The sequence below is a fragment of the Uloborus diversus genome, chromosome 9 (genome assembly GCF_026930045.1).
Source record: "Uloborus diversus isolate 005 chromosome 9, Udiv.v.3.1, whole genome shotgun sequence".
Classification (NCBI taxonomy): domain Eukaryota; kingdom Metazoa; phylum Arthropoda; class Arachnida; order Araneae; family Uloboridae; genus Uloborus; species Uloborus diversus.
The window spans coordinates 104,238,505-104,251,148 of NC_072739.1; the positions used below are offsets into that span (position 1 = coordinate 104,238,505).

At 53.4% G+C, this 12,644-nt stretch overlaps 2 non-coding genes and 2 pseudogenes across 2 annotated transcripts; all 4 read right to left on the reverse strand.

Annotated features, from left to right (window-relative positions):
- Window positions 1-4,541: 4,541 nt before the first annotated feature.
- On the reverse strand, window positions 4,542-4,657 carry LOC129230831 (U2 spliceosomal RNA; annotated as a pseudogene).
- A 1,031-nt stretch (window positions 4,658-5,688) lies between these two features.
- Window positions 5,689-5,881, reverse strand: LOC129230807 (U2 spliceosomal RNA). Its single transcript, XR_008581207.1, has one exon. It is a non-coding gene; the product is annotated as a U2 spliceosomal RNA (small nuclear RNA).
- A 1,029-nt stretch (window positions 5,882-6,910) lies between these two features.
- LOC129230808 (U2 spliceosomal RNA) lies at window positions 6,911-7,103 on the reverse strand. Its single transcript, XR_008581208.1, has one exon. It is a non-coding gene; the product is annotated as a U2 spliceosomal RNA (small nuclear RNA).
- A 1,030-nt stretch (window positions 7,104-8,133) lies between these two features.
- On the reverse strand, window positions 8,134-8,308 carry LOC129230820 (U2 spliceosomal RNA; annotated as a pseudogene).
- Window positions 8,309-12,644: the final 4,336 nt, after the last annotated feature.

Consider the following 12,644-nt stretch of genomic DNA (forward strand, 5'->3'; position numbering starts at 1 on the left):
GATTTGTAATTCTTTAGATTTTTCAGGGTCTCGGCCAGTGGGGTATATTTTCTTATTTTATTTTCCCTCGCGTCCTGGAATGAAGCGATGTTATTTTCAAAGGGGACAGTCACATCGATGATAATTGCTGCGTCCCCTTTTTCCAGGACGAGGTCGGGACGGAGTCCAGAGTCATCGAGAGCCTGGTTCTCCCCCACAACAGACCAGCGTCCCAGAGCGGCTTTCTTGATACGATCAACGATTTGGTTATGCCGTCTCTGGTAGCTGGCACTGTAAGTCATACAATGACAAAGCACGTGGGGGAGGGTCTCATCGTGGCCGCATTTGCGGCATCTTTTGTCGATGGGACCAGGGCCATGCCTATAGGCATTAAGGGGTACAAGCCCGAGTCTTGCGCGGTGCACAAACCGCCAATCGGCAAATCTTGTGTACCCCCCGTTCGAGTTGAAATGACTACTGGCCTTGGAGGCACCGAAACACTCGAACGTTTTGCCCTGATGTGGGTGAGCTTTTAGGCCATCTGCTCGGGCTTTTTTGAATGCAGATCTTAGGGTTTTAAAGATGGCCCTCCTTTGGAAGATGGTTTTATCACCCTCGGTGATGCTAACGTCGCCAGCTTCAGAGATGTTCCACTTGACATTTAGCCTGGTCGACGCAGCGCGGGCACGAGTCCAGTTGGAAGATATTTTATTGCTGGTTAAATTTGCGGGCTCACCACTTAAAAATTTTGAGATGCTATCGAGATGATCGTTAGAAGGGAATCTGTGGTGAGCCGCTTTTTTGACTTCTTCCCACGCCAGCTCCTTGACAATTGGGTCTTTTGAGGTAAGGAGTTTAAAGGCGGAATCTATGTGCGAAATATCAGAATCCTCAGCCGAGACTGGGATCCCGAAGAGGCCGCGCTCGGAGGGACCGAGAAAATATTCGTTTGCAGCGTTCTTCGGGATATTTAGGGTCTTTTTGATCAGTGGTCGTAAGTGTTTGTCAAGCTCGGCCCAGTCAGACTTGGCAAACTGGCTTGTACGCATTAGGAAATTTAGTGATGAAAAAAAGAAAGTTTTCAATGCGTCAAGCCGCTGCCAGGGGGCAAGTTTGGCCTCGAGGATTTTAGAGGCCCGATTTTTAAGTTCCTCTAGGAAACGGGTGTCTTTGGGGACGTATGAGCCCACCGGCCTTCCCAGGAAGGTCCCCGGGGAGCCGTCCATAAGGGTAGGGATCGGGGACCCGTCCAAATAGAACGTGGTGTCCCGTGCTCCCACCCTGGCCGACGTCCCTAGGTGAAGCGAAAAGCACTTCCCGGGATTAAACCTCAGACCCACCCTCGAAGCCAAGTCGCACACCTTGTCCAAGCTTTCCTGGAGGTCGATGTGCGACCCAGCCAGGAGGACTAGGTCGTCGGCGTAGGCCAAGATGTTATGGGTAGGCCCATCCCCCTGAGTCTCGCGGATCAAAAAGTCGATTGTTATGTTAAAAATCAACCCACTCAGGGGGCATCCCTGTCTGACCCCCCGTTTCCACAGGCCTGGGATCCGAGATACCGCTGGAGGTCATAAACGCGGTGGTGGAGTTGGAATAGATGTCTTTAATGATTTCCACCATCTCGGACCCCGCCCCTTTTTTTGCCAATGCCTCGAAGATCGCCCAGTGAGGGACTGACCCGAAGGCATTGGAGAGGTCAAGGGAGGCAAGAAAAAGGTCCTTTTTAGACGTTCTTGCCCCCTTTATCCGGGTCTCGATGACGAAGTTATTCTCGAACACGCCATCGAAGGGCAGAAAACCTTTCTGGCACTCCGACAGCGCGTTCTCAACTTCGATCCACATCGAGATGCGCCTGGACAGACACCCAGCATAAAGTTTGTAAATGGTGTCACTGAGGGCGATGGGTCTCCAATTACCGGGGTCATTGCGATCCCCTTTTTTAAAAATCAAAATTGTCTTCGACCTCTTCCATGCCGTTGGGATTTTCTTAAATTTCATGCAGATGTTAAAAATTGGAGTGAGGACCCGAGCCTCGGGATCGACCGACCTCCAATGATTGTAGGTCAGCCTATCGGGGCCCGGGGCGGAGTTCTCACAGGCCTTCAATTTTGCTATGACTTCTTGATTACAAAATGGCCTGAGAGAGATCTCCGCACGGTCCTCACTTGGCATGAAAGAGGTGTCATCAGGAGGAGGAGATTTTTGGATTGAAAAATGATCAGCAACGCCCTCAGGGTCCAGGTCGCAGAACCCGGATTCCTCTCCGAGAATTATGCGCAAGGCACGTCTACGGTTTTTCTTGTAGAGTTTTTGAATTGCCCTCGGGTCGTCAGCCGAAATTGGTCTAAAGTTTCCCCTCTTGGCAGTGTCAGTGAGGGGGGGGAGCTTAACCTCCTCAGCAACCCTCCTGATGAACGTCGACACGAGATCATTGAAGTGGCCAAAATCAAAAATATTGCCCCGGAGGATCTCTCCGAAGCGCCTCTCAAAATCCGGTAGGAAGCCGGGCTCCGAGTTGACATCAAAAATGGTGGGACCACCATTGTCATCATCGGGAGCCCGGACGGCCCTTTCGGCGAAAACCTCCTCCAGCACAACTTCCTCGTCCGCCTGCTGAACAGCGTTCAACGATGGTGAACGAGGGGGAGCACTGGAGGCCCCGGAAACATTCGTCGGGGGACCCGGAGGAGAGAGAGCTCCGAAGCCATCCAACGGGGGTGGGTGGAAAAACGGCGAGCCAAAGAGCCCACCGGGAGGTAATACGGCATCAAGATTAATGTTAAAAGACCTACTCCGGGGGGACAACGCGGGTGGAACCCCTCCCAAATGCGTCGTCCCCACGGGAGGGAGCCCAAATATCTCCTAAATTATATGGGCAAGTGGAGTTTAATCCAAAATGGGGAAAAGCAGGTGGGGACAACCCAGGTGGGGGGGCAGTCGGAACTGCACCACCACCGGTGAAAGAAGTGGGGCTGGAAACAATTGATTGTGGCAAATAAGAAAAATTTTGAAAATTAGGAATGAGGTCACCACCCGTTCCAGTGATATTGTTGTGAGAAACAATTATTGAATTATTATCATGATGGCCAGAATTAATAGAAACGGGAAAATGAATGGAGTTTGGAATAACGGTATCAGTTGGAACGGGTGACGATCCCGTGTCGCCGCCCAAAGAAAAAAAAGGAGCTGCAACCCCCAACTCCCCCGCACTACCAGGCCCACCGTTGGAAATATTCAAAGGGTCGTCTGGGGGAGGTGAGGGAGCAGGAACAAGAGGTTGGGCAGCAACGGCCCCCCGACTGTCAAAATCAGCCTGAAGGTTCCTCTTCTTGTGGGCATTTTTGTGGTTTCCCAGACCCCTTTTAGTTGGAAAGGATGACCCACATTCATCGCATACAAAGGCAAAAGTGTCAGTGGTGACAATAAAGTGGGGTCTGTTATGGAAACAAGGATGAAGAGAAACCTTCATGTCGGTACGACCGTTGCAGATGCCACAAAACGTGCGTACTTCATTTATTTCAAAAAGATGTTGCACTTTGAGGTGTCGCAAGAGAGACTGCTTGCACGAAGACCAACCCTCCCCCACAAAAATAGAGGGACAACCCCTTTCGGTGCAGTTAAATTTGTTAGAAACAGGGAAGGTCACGACAAGCACGTCTCCCTCGCGACGGGCGGGAAAACCCAAGATGGCCGCCGAGGAGGAAGCACTGGGCAAGGACGAAGCAATGGCAGTCGAACCGAGCAGAGCAGACATGTTGAGAATTTCGTTCTCAATCTCGGCTGAGGTAGGGATATAATTAACACTTTGACTGTAGACCTCAGCGTTAAGCTGAGGACTATTTTCATGAGATGGAACCTGGTTTAAATCATTGTTGACTGAGTTACTATTGCTTTGGGGGATATATGAATTATGCGGAGAAAAAAGCTGGTTGGAACCAACTGCCTCGGAACTCGGCGGTGGGACTATCGTGAAAACCAGAATTAATTAAATTATTAGAGATACTAGAAGTACTATTGCTATTACTATTACTATTATTATTGCAATTACTATTTAAGACATTATCAGAATTAGTCTGGACTTCGTGCTCTGTCACCGAGGAAGAAGAAGGAATAAGCTCACCAGGGCGGGCCCTTGATTGTGCCAGGCTCTCTGGAATCTCCGTTCACGGGTGGCTTGGAAGAACTTCTTGAAGACAAGGCACGTGTCGTTGCCACCCGTTGACCTTGAGGGGCGACCGATCTCCCGGCAGAAGATGAAGAAGCAGCTTGAGTATTCCGGGTAGACTTCGGCCGCAGGGTCGCGGGACGAGACGGCACTCTGGCAGGCTTCTTCGGAGACGGAACTTTGGCAGGTTTCTTCGGAGGCATCTCAAGACGTCAGTAGAGGTAGCAGGAAAGCGAAGACGTCAGCACAGCAGCCACGGAAGAGCAAGGAAGGTCACGTCGACCCGGGTGCCCTCCGGGAACTAGTCCCGGACTCTCCCCGGGTTACTCGACGGAAAAAGCATATCAGCCGCAGTGTAGTATCGGGTTAAAAACTGTTAAAAGCGATAAAAGCACTAAAATCTTGTAGAACGATAAAATCAACTAAAATCACATGTAGATGTTAAAATCAAGGCATTAAGCTGATAAGAACAGATACTACACTTTGATCTTAGCCAAAAGGCCGAGAAGCGATAGCGAGGGCTGTCCCAATTTTTCGGAAAAGCAGCCCCGGGTGCGCCCCGGCGCGGTGGAGGAGGGGGCCGAAAATCCCAAGATCGGGCGAACGGCGGGAGTTTCGGCTCGCGCGGAAGAACGAGACGCTGCCGGCGGCGACTCCACACTGGCGGGTCCCGGGGAGCACCGAATATCCCAGCGCGAACGCATCCAGCCCGATAGCTTGCCTCTTGGGAAGGGGGACGGAGCGGTTTCCTCCTAAATAGTATCCCTCTCTGACGATAGATGGCGCCACATGTCCCCCTTTTCTCTGGTCTCCGTGTTTTTTTCCGAAAGTGCGTCCGCTTAACTTTCTCCCCCTTCTTGGGCCTTCCCCGCGACAGATTCCGACTTGCCGTCGCGCGAATTCGCCGGTTCTTCCGGGAGCACTTCGCTCTGGTGCAACCCCCACTGTCTTCCTCCAGGTCAAAAACTAGAAATCCGCCCGATCGCACGAGACGCAACCTGAAGGAGCGGCGAGCGTCCGAACGTGGACGTTCAGGGCGCATTGCGTTGCTCCGACGCGGTTCTCCGCTCATGGACGAAGAGATCGAAATGATCGAAGATCGAAATGACGACTTCTCAAAATACATGCGCGCTTGCAACCGTCCAGTTTGTAATGCTGACGATGACAAAAGTAGCCTTTCTCGTTCTCCCCGCCGCCCACCTCTCGGGCACTAAGACTGGTTTTTTTTTCTGTCGAAAGCTTGGGGGGAATCCGGCAGCAGGAAACACCGCTACTCACGTAAAAAAGTGCACTCTTTGACAGTGAACGGGTTAATATTTGTTTTTTTTTCTTCCTCTTCTGCTGAGGTTACCCAAAAGGTAAGTGATCGTGTCGCTTGGGGAAACGGAACAGGGGACTCGGCTGGATGCAGGAGGCACAGACACACAAAATTTTTTTTTTTTTTTTTTATTGAAGTAAGAAGTTTTATTACAGAGAATTCACATCACACAAGTAAAGTACAGCAATCTCATTGTAGTATTGAATGATTTCTACTCTTTATACATTGGGAGTGGGCCGAATCCCGCAAGTAGTGCAATAGCGGGCCGACCCGTGGCGAGGGCGGAATAAATTCCAGACCGCAAGCCTCAGTTCAAAAATTAGTTTAATATCGTACTGTCCAATGGACAGTGTATCAGATATTAAGCTGATAAGAACAGATACTACACTTTGATCTTAGCCAAAAGGCCGAGAAGCGATAGCGAGGGCTGTCCCAATTTTTCGGAAAAGCAGCCCCGGGTGCGCCCCGGCGCGGTGGAGGAGGGGGCCGAAAATCCCAAGATCGGGCGAACGGCGGGAGTTTCGGCTCGCGCGGAAGAACGAGACGCTGCCGGCGGCGACTCCACACTGGCGGGTCCCGGGGAGCACCGAATATCCCAGCGCGAACGCATCCAGCCCGATAGCTTGCCTCTTGGGAAGGGGGACGGAGCGGTTTCCTCCTAAATAGTATCCCTCTCTGACGATAGATGGCGCCACATGTCCCCCTTTTCTCTGGTCTCCGTGTTTTTTTCCGAAAGTGCGTCCGCTTAACTTTCTCCCCCTTCTTGGGCCTTCCCCGCGACAGATTCCGACTTGCCGTCGCGCGAATTCGCCGGTTCTTCCGGGAGCACTTCGCTCTGGTGCAACCCCCACTGTCTTCCTCCAGGTCAAAAACTAGAAATCCGCCCGATCGCACGAGACGCAACCTGAAGGAGCGGCGAGCGTCCGAACGTGGACGTTCAGGGCGCATTGCGTTGCTCCGACGCGGTTCTCCGCTCATGGACGAAGAGATCGAAATGATCGAAGATCGAAATGACGACTTCTCAAAATACATGCGCGCTTGCAACCGTCCAGTTTGTAATGCTGACGATGACAAAAGTAGCCTTTCTCGTTCTCCCGCCGCCCACCTCTCGGGCACTAAGACTGGTTTTTTTTTCTGTCGAAAGCTTGGGGGGAATCCGGCAGCAGGAAACACCGCTACTCACGTAAAAAAGTGCACTCTTTGACAGTGAACGGGTTAATATTTGTTTTTTTTTCTTCCTCTTCTGCTGAGGTTACCCAAAAGGTAAGTGATCGTGTCGCTTGGGGAAACGGAACAGGGGACTCGGCTGGATGCAGGAGGCACAGACACACAAAATTTTTTTTTTTTTTTTTATTGAAGTAAGAAGTTTTATTACAGAGAATTCACATCACACAAGTAAAGTACAGCAATCTCATTGTAGTATTGAATGATTTCTACTCTTTATACATTGGGAGTGGGCCGAATCCCGCAAGTAGTGCAATAGCGGGCCGACCCGTGGCGAGGGCGGAATAAATTCCAGACCGCAAGCCTCAGTTCAAAAATTAGTTTAATATCGTACTGTCCAATGGACAGTGTATCAGATATTAAGCTGATAAGAACAGATACTACACTTTGATCTTAGCCAAAAGGCCGAGAAGCGATAGCGAGGGCTGTCCCAATTTTTCGGAAAAGCAGCCCCGGGTGCGCCCCGGCGCGGTGGAGGAGGGGGCCGAAAATCCCAAGATCGGGCGAACGGCGGGAGTTTCGGCTCGCGCGGAAGAACGAGACGCTGCCGGCGGCGACTCCACACTGGCGGGTCCCGGGGAGCACCGAATATCCCAGCGCGAACGCATCCAGCCCGATAGCTTGCCTCTTGGGAAGGGGGACGGAGCGGTTTCCTCCTAAATAGTATCCCTCTCTGACGATAGATGGCGCCACATGTCCCCCTTTTCTCTGGTCTCCGTGTTTTTTTCCGAAAGTGCGTCCGCTTAACTTTCTCCCCCTTCTTGGGCCTTCCCCGCGACAGATTCCGACTTGCCGTCGCGCGAATTCGCCGGTTCTTCCGGGAGCACTTCGCTCTGGTGCAACCCCCACTGTCTTCCTCCAGGTCAAAAACTAGAAATCCGCCCGATCGCACGAGACGCAACCTGAAGGAGCGGCGAGCGTCCGAACGTGGACGTTCAGGGCGCATTGCGTTGCTCCGACGCGGTTCTCCGCTCATGGACGAAGAGATCGAAATGATCGAAGATCGAAATGACGACTTCTCAAAATACATGCGCGCTTGCAACCGTCCAGTTTGTAATGCTGACGATGACAAAAGTAGCCTTTCTCGTTCTCCCGCCGCCCACCTCTCGGGCACTAAGACTGGTTTTTTTTTCTGTCGAAAGCTTGGGGGGAATCCGGCAGCAGGAAACACCGCTACTCACGTAAAAAAGTGCACTCTTTGACAGTGAACGGGTTAATATTTGTTTTTTTTTTCTTCCTCTTCTGCTGAGGTTACCCAAAAGGTAAGTGATCGTGTCGCTTGGGGAAACGGAACAGGGGACTCGGCTGGATGCAGGAGGCACAGACACACAAAATTTTTTTTTTTTTTTTTATTGAAGTAAGAAGTTTTATTACAGAGAATTCACATCACACAAGTAAAGTACAGCAATCTCATTGTAGTATTGAATGATTTCTACTCTTTATACATTGGGAGTGGGCCGAATCCCGCAAGTAGTGCAATAGCGGGCCGACCCGTGGCGAGGGCGGAATAAATTCCAGACCGCAAGCCTCAGTTCAAAAATTAGTTTAATATCGTACTGTCCAATGGACAGTGTATCAGATATTAAGCTGATAAGAACAGAATTTTGTTTATTTAAAAATATTCTAGGTAGATTACAGGCTAATGCAACAGTGCATGGAGTTTTACAAATATGATTCCAGTGGGCGGTAGATTTCCATATACATTGTTATCTTGACTATTTACAGAGTATTTACAGGTAGAGTTCTTGAATATATATACATGGGGTGGATGGATATTTACAAAATGCAACAATACAGCGACAATGGTCGTGATTCGAACAAGTCCATGGTTCAGTCGCTAGTACAGCGTCGGTAGGGCGCGCGCGCGCGCCGAGACGAAGGGGACCGAGAGCAGAACACAAGAGTCCAAGGTCCCGGAAAGGCAAGAGAGTTCAGTTGCCCGCATGGTTTGCACTGTTGTCTGGTGGAGTGATGGCGGCCGAAGCAGCGTCTTCAGGGCCGTACTGGCGGTTCCCAGACAGATGTTCCATGTAGATTATCCTTGACCAACGGATGCAGTCACTAACGCAGAGCTTTTTAAATTTGGCTAGGTAGGACTTGGCCATAATCTTCCGGAGGAAGCTGTCGTTTTGCTTGTCCCAAGAACCGAGGGCACCCACAATGATTGGGATAATTTGTGGTCGCAGCCCCTGGTCCTTGTAGAAGTTGACAAGAGGGTCATACTTGTCGAGCTTCCTCGTCCTCGCCTCGGCAAAAGATTCGAGGCGGTTGTCGAAGGGGATGGTTACATCGACAATGAAGATGTTGTCTCTGCGTTTGATGACCGCGTCCGGTCGTAGATTGAGGTTGTCGGGACCCACCTTTTGATTTATCGACACCACTTCCGCGGAGTGCCCTGCGGCCTTCACAACCCGCTTGAGGACAACGTTGTGTCTGATCTGCATGGCCTGGCTGTTCCTCATGCAGTGGCTTGTGACGTGGGGCAGGGTCTCCTCACGTGCGTTGCATCTTCCACGAGCACCGACCCACCCACCGGTTGTTCCCCCGGAGCCACGGCTTGCAGGCATTCAGGGGGACAAGGTTCAGTCTGGCTCTGTGGACAAAGCGCCAGTCAGCGAACCTTGTGTAGTTTCCGTCGTACAGGAAATGGCTACTAGCCTTGTCAGCTGCAACGCATTCCATCGTCTTGCCTTGGCTGGGTTTGGCGGCAAGGGCTCTGGATCTGTCGTCGCGTAGCCTTCTCCCTGAACGACTTGGTGAGCTTCCTTCTGCCTGCGGCCTGCACCGTGACATCCCGCAGCTGAAGCTCTGGCGAGCCGTCTTCAAAGGTCCAGGTGACGCCGAGCCTTCTGGAAGCGGCTCTGGCACACGTCCAGACGTTGAGGGCCTCGTTGGCTGAGCCCGCGAAGTCCCCCTCCATGCTGCCAGACATGAATTCAGCCATCTCGTTGTCGGAGGGCGCCCTCTTCAGCCGTTTGGCGCATGTCGCTTTGAGGTGGTCGGCGGCGATGGACTGGACGTCAGGGTCCCTTGACGTGAGTAGCTTGAATGCGGAATCTATGCGGTAGAGGTCAGAGTCTTCCGCTGCGCACGGTATTGCGAGACTCCCTTTGTCCCTCTTGCCATATATGTACTCGTTCGCCGCTTCCGTGGGGATGTTGAGGGTTCGCTTTACCTCCTTGCGGACCATGGTGTCGATCTTCCCCCAGACTCCTTTTCCGAATTGGTTCGTCCCTCATCGCAAATTGGAGAGCCGGGAAGAAGAAAGTCCGCAGGGCGTCAAGTCTCTGCCATGGGGCGAGCTTCGAGTCCATTACCTTCTTGCCGATGTCAAGTAACACTGTTAAGGCTTGAGAAGTCCTGGACCAGGGAGTAGCCAACGGGTTTCCCGAGGAACTTGTAGGCATCCCCGTCAGCCAAGGTCTTGACGGGGTCCCCTTGCACGTGGAAGGTGGTGTTGCGACTACCCACAGGCTTCAGTCCCGACAGGTGCAGGCTAGCCGATTTGCGCGGGTTCAGCTGGAGACTAACCCTCGCAACGTCACTGCTGAAGGCGTCTAGCATTGCTTGTAGCTCTCCCGGGTTATCGGCGATCAGGACGACGTCATCAGCGTAGGCAAGAATCCTCTTTTTGGACTCGTTCGCCTGGATCCGTCGGATGGCTGCATCGATGACCAGGTTAAAGAGTATGCCGCTGAGGGGGCATCCCTGTTTCACTCCTGCAGCGATCGGGATGTCCGGTGTTGGGCCCTCATCAGTCAGAACTTTCGTCACCGTGTCGGAATACAGGTCGGCAACCAGGTCAGTCATGAGCCTGCCAGCTCCTGCAGATCGCAAGGCATGTAAGATGGCTCCATGCGGGACAGAACCGAATGCATTGGATAAGTCCAGCCAGGCTAGGCAGGACTCGGCCCGGTTCTTCCTTGCCCACTCGAGGCGGTGCTGGAGCAGGAAGTTATGCTCCATGACGCCATCGTGTGGGAGGAATCCTTTTTGTGCGTGGGAGATGATGTCGTTCCTCTCACACCAAGCGGACAGTCGAGCGGCCAGGCATTTCGCGAACAACTTGTACATGGTGGAGCACAAGGTGATGGGGCGCCAGTTAGTGATGTCAGCTGGGTCGCCGTCTTTAGGGAGGAGGATCGTTGTCGAGGTCTTCCACGCCGTGGGGGTACGCCTGAGTCGCCTGCACGCATTGAAGAGGGTAGCAAGGGTGATTCCTTCGGGGTCTACTTCCTTCAGGTGTTTGTATGTTATTCTGTCCGGGCCGGGGGCAGAGTTCTCGGCCTTTCTGAGGGCCAAGGCCACTTCCGCTGCGGAGAACGAGGTGCCGAGGGGGTCGTCATCAAGACTGGAGTCATCATCGAAATATTGTTGGTTGTATGTTTTCTCAGTCCACGTCGTGCTGAAGTGCAGGAATACGTCCTCAGCTGGGATGCAGCATCTCGGGGCCTCCTCTTTGGTGATGAGGCGCAGCGTCCTCCGTCGGTTCCCTCGGTACAGTCTCTGAACTGTGGCCGCGTCTTCCGCGTTGGGGGGGTTCCTCTCGGTCCGGGCACCGCTGCTCGGCATTCTTATCCTCAAGTGGTGTTGGATAGTTGAGGTGAGGTCGTCCATAATGGCATCCAATCTGTGTAGGTTGTCCGGGTCCGCACCGTCTTGCCCTAGGTCTCGTAGAGGCTCACGAAAGTGCCCGATGGGGGAGGTGATGGGCTCGGGAGTATCCTCCTGGCTGCCGTGTGGATGCGTAGTAGCGGAGAAATGCGCTCCGTCGTCTCCGTGCGCCTGGCTCGACGTGGACCTTCCATCCTGGTCAGGGGTTTGCTGCTCGATGTTCATGTCGACGTAGAAGGGGGAAGCGATGACTGAAGACGGTGAACCTGCCGGAGATGCGTTACTCAGGGGGGAGCCTAGGGGAGACCTCTGGTCCTGGGTTGGGGTGGGGCTCCTCCGCTCCAATGGGATGGCATGCTGCGGAGACATATCGTGAGCATCTGGGTTCGGCTGCTGTGGCGCTTCCTGAGATGATCCGTCACTCTCATGTCGGGGCGGAGCAGTTAGGCGTGGGCAGTTCCCTTCTTCATCGGGGTCCAGGTGGTTGCTGACATCATTCGTCTGCTGGCTGTGGATGGTGACGCGTGGAGCAGCTGGGTTATGCACCCGTCTTCCACGAGCAGGGACTTGCAGAGCGGGGCGGCTGGCAGCCCTCTCTTCTCTAGCGTGCTTGGCAGCATGTGACGCTAATCCCCTCCTTGTGGTGGTGGAAAATGAGCACTGAGGCTTTGTGCATTTCCATTTCCCCTCGGCCTGGTCTTGCCCGGAAGTAGCATGGATTTGCAGGCAGGGGTGCAGAGTGGGCGCCCTTGGTATCCTCCGCTCGCAGAATGAGCACCAGTAGAAGGTGGCGTCAGTCGGGTGCCCATGCTCGAGCCGCAGGTGCCGCTTTAGCGACTGCTTAGTCGCAGTCCATTTCTCAGCCTTGAACCTCCGGCTGCAACCAGGCTCCAGGCAGGTGAGGAGGGATGGCAGGGGGAACAACAGGTGGAGTTCGCTCCCCTCCCTTACCGTGCTGCTGGGGCATTGAGTGCGGCTGCACGGTCTGCTGGCTCGATCCTTCCGCTGTGGGGTCCCATGCCGTCGTGCGGCGGGAGCTTGCATTGTCGGAGAGCGGCGGCGGGGCTTCTGGGGCTGGAAGTCGGAGCTTTGGGAGCCGGCTCCTTCTCTGGCGGTTGACACATCATGATGAACTGGGCTTTGTCCCTCGTCATCTGCCAGGTGTCGCAGAGCGACCTCGGCTGAGGTAAGAGTGCTGCTGGTTGTGGCTGCTCTGGCTGGTGTGGCGGCACTGCGGTTGCCGGGCGTCCGGTGACTGGCGCTGGGAGCGGCGGGTGTCTTCACTTTCTCACGGGCAGGCGTCGGCTTTCGGCTGGAGTCGGATATTCCTGGAGAATCCGACTC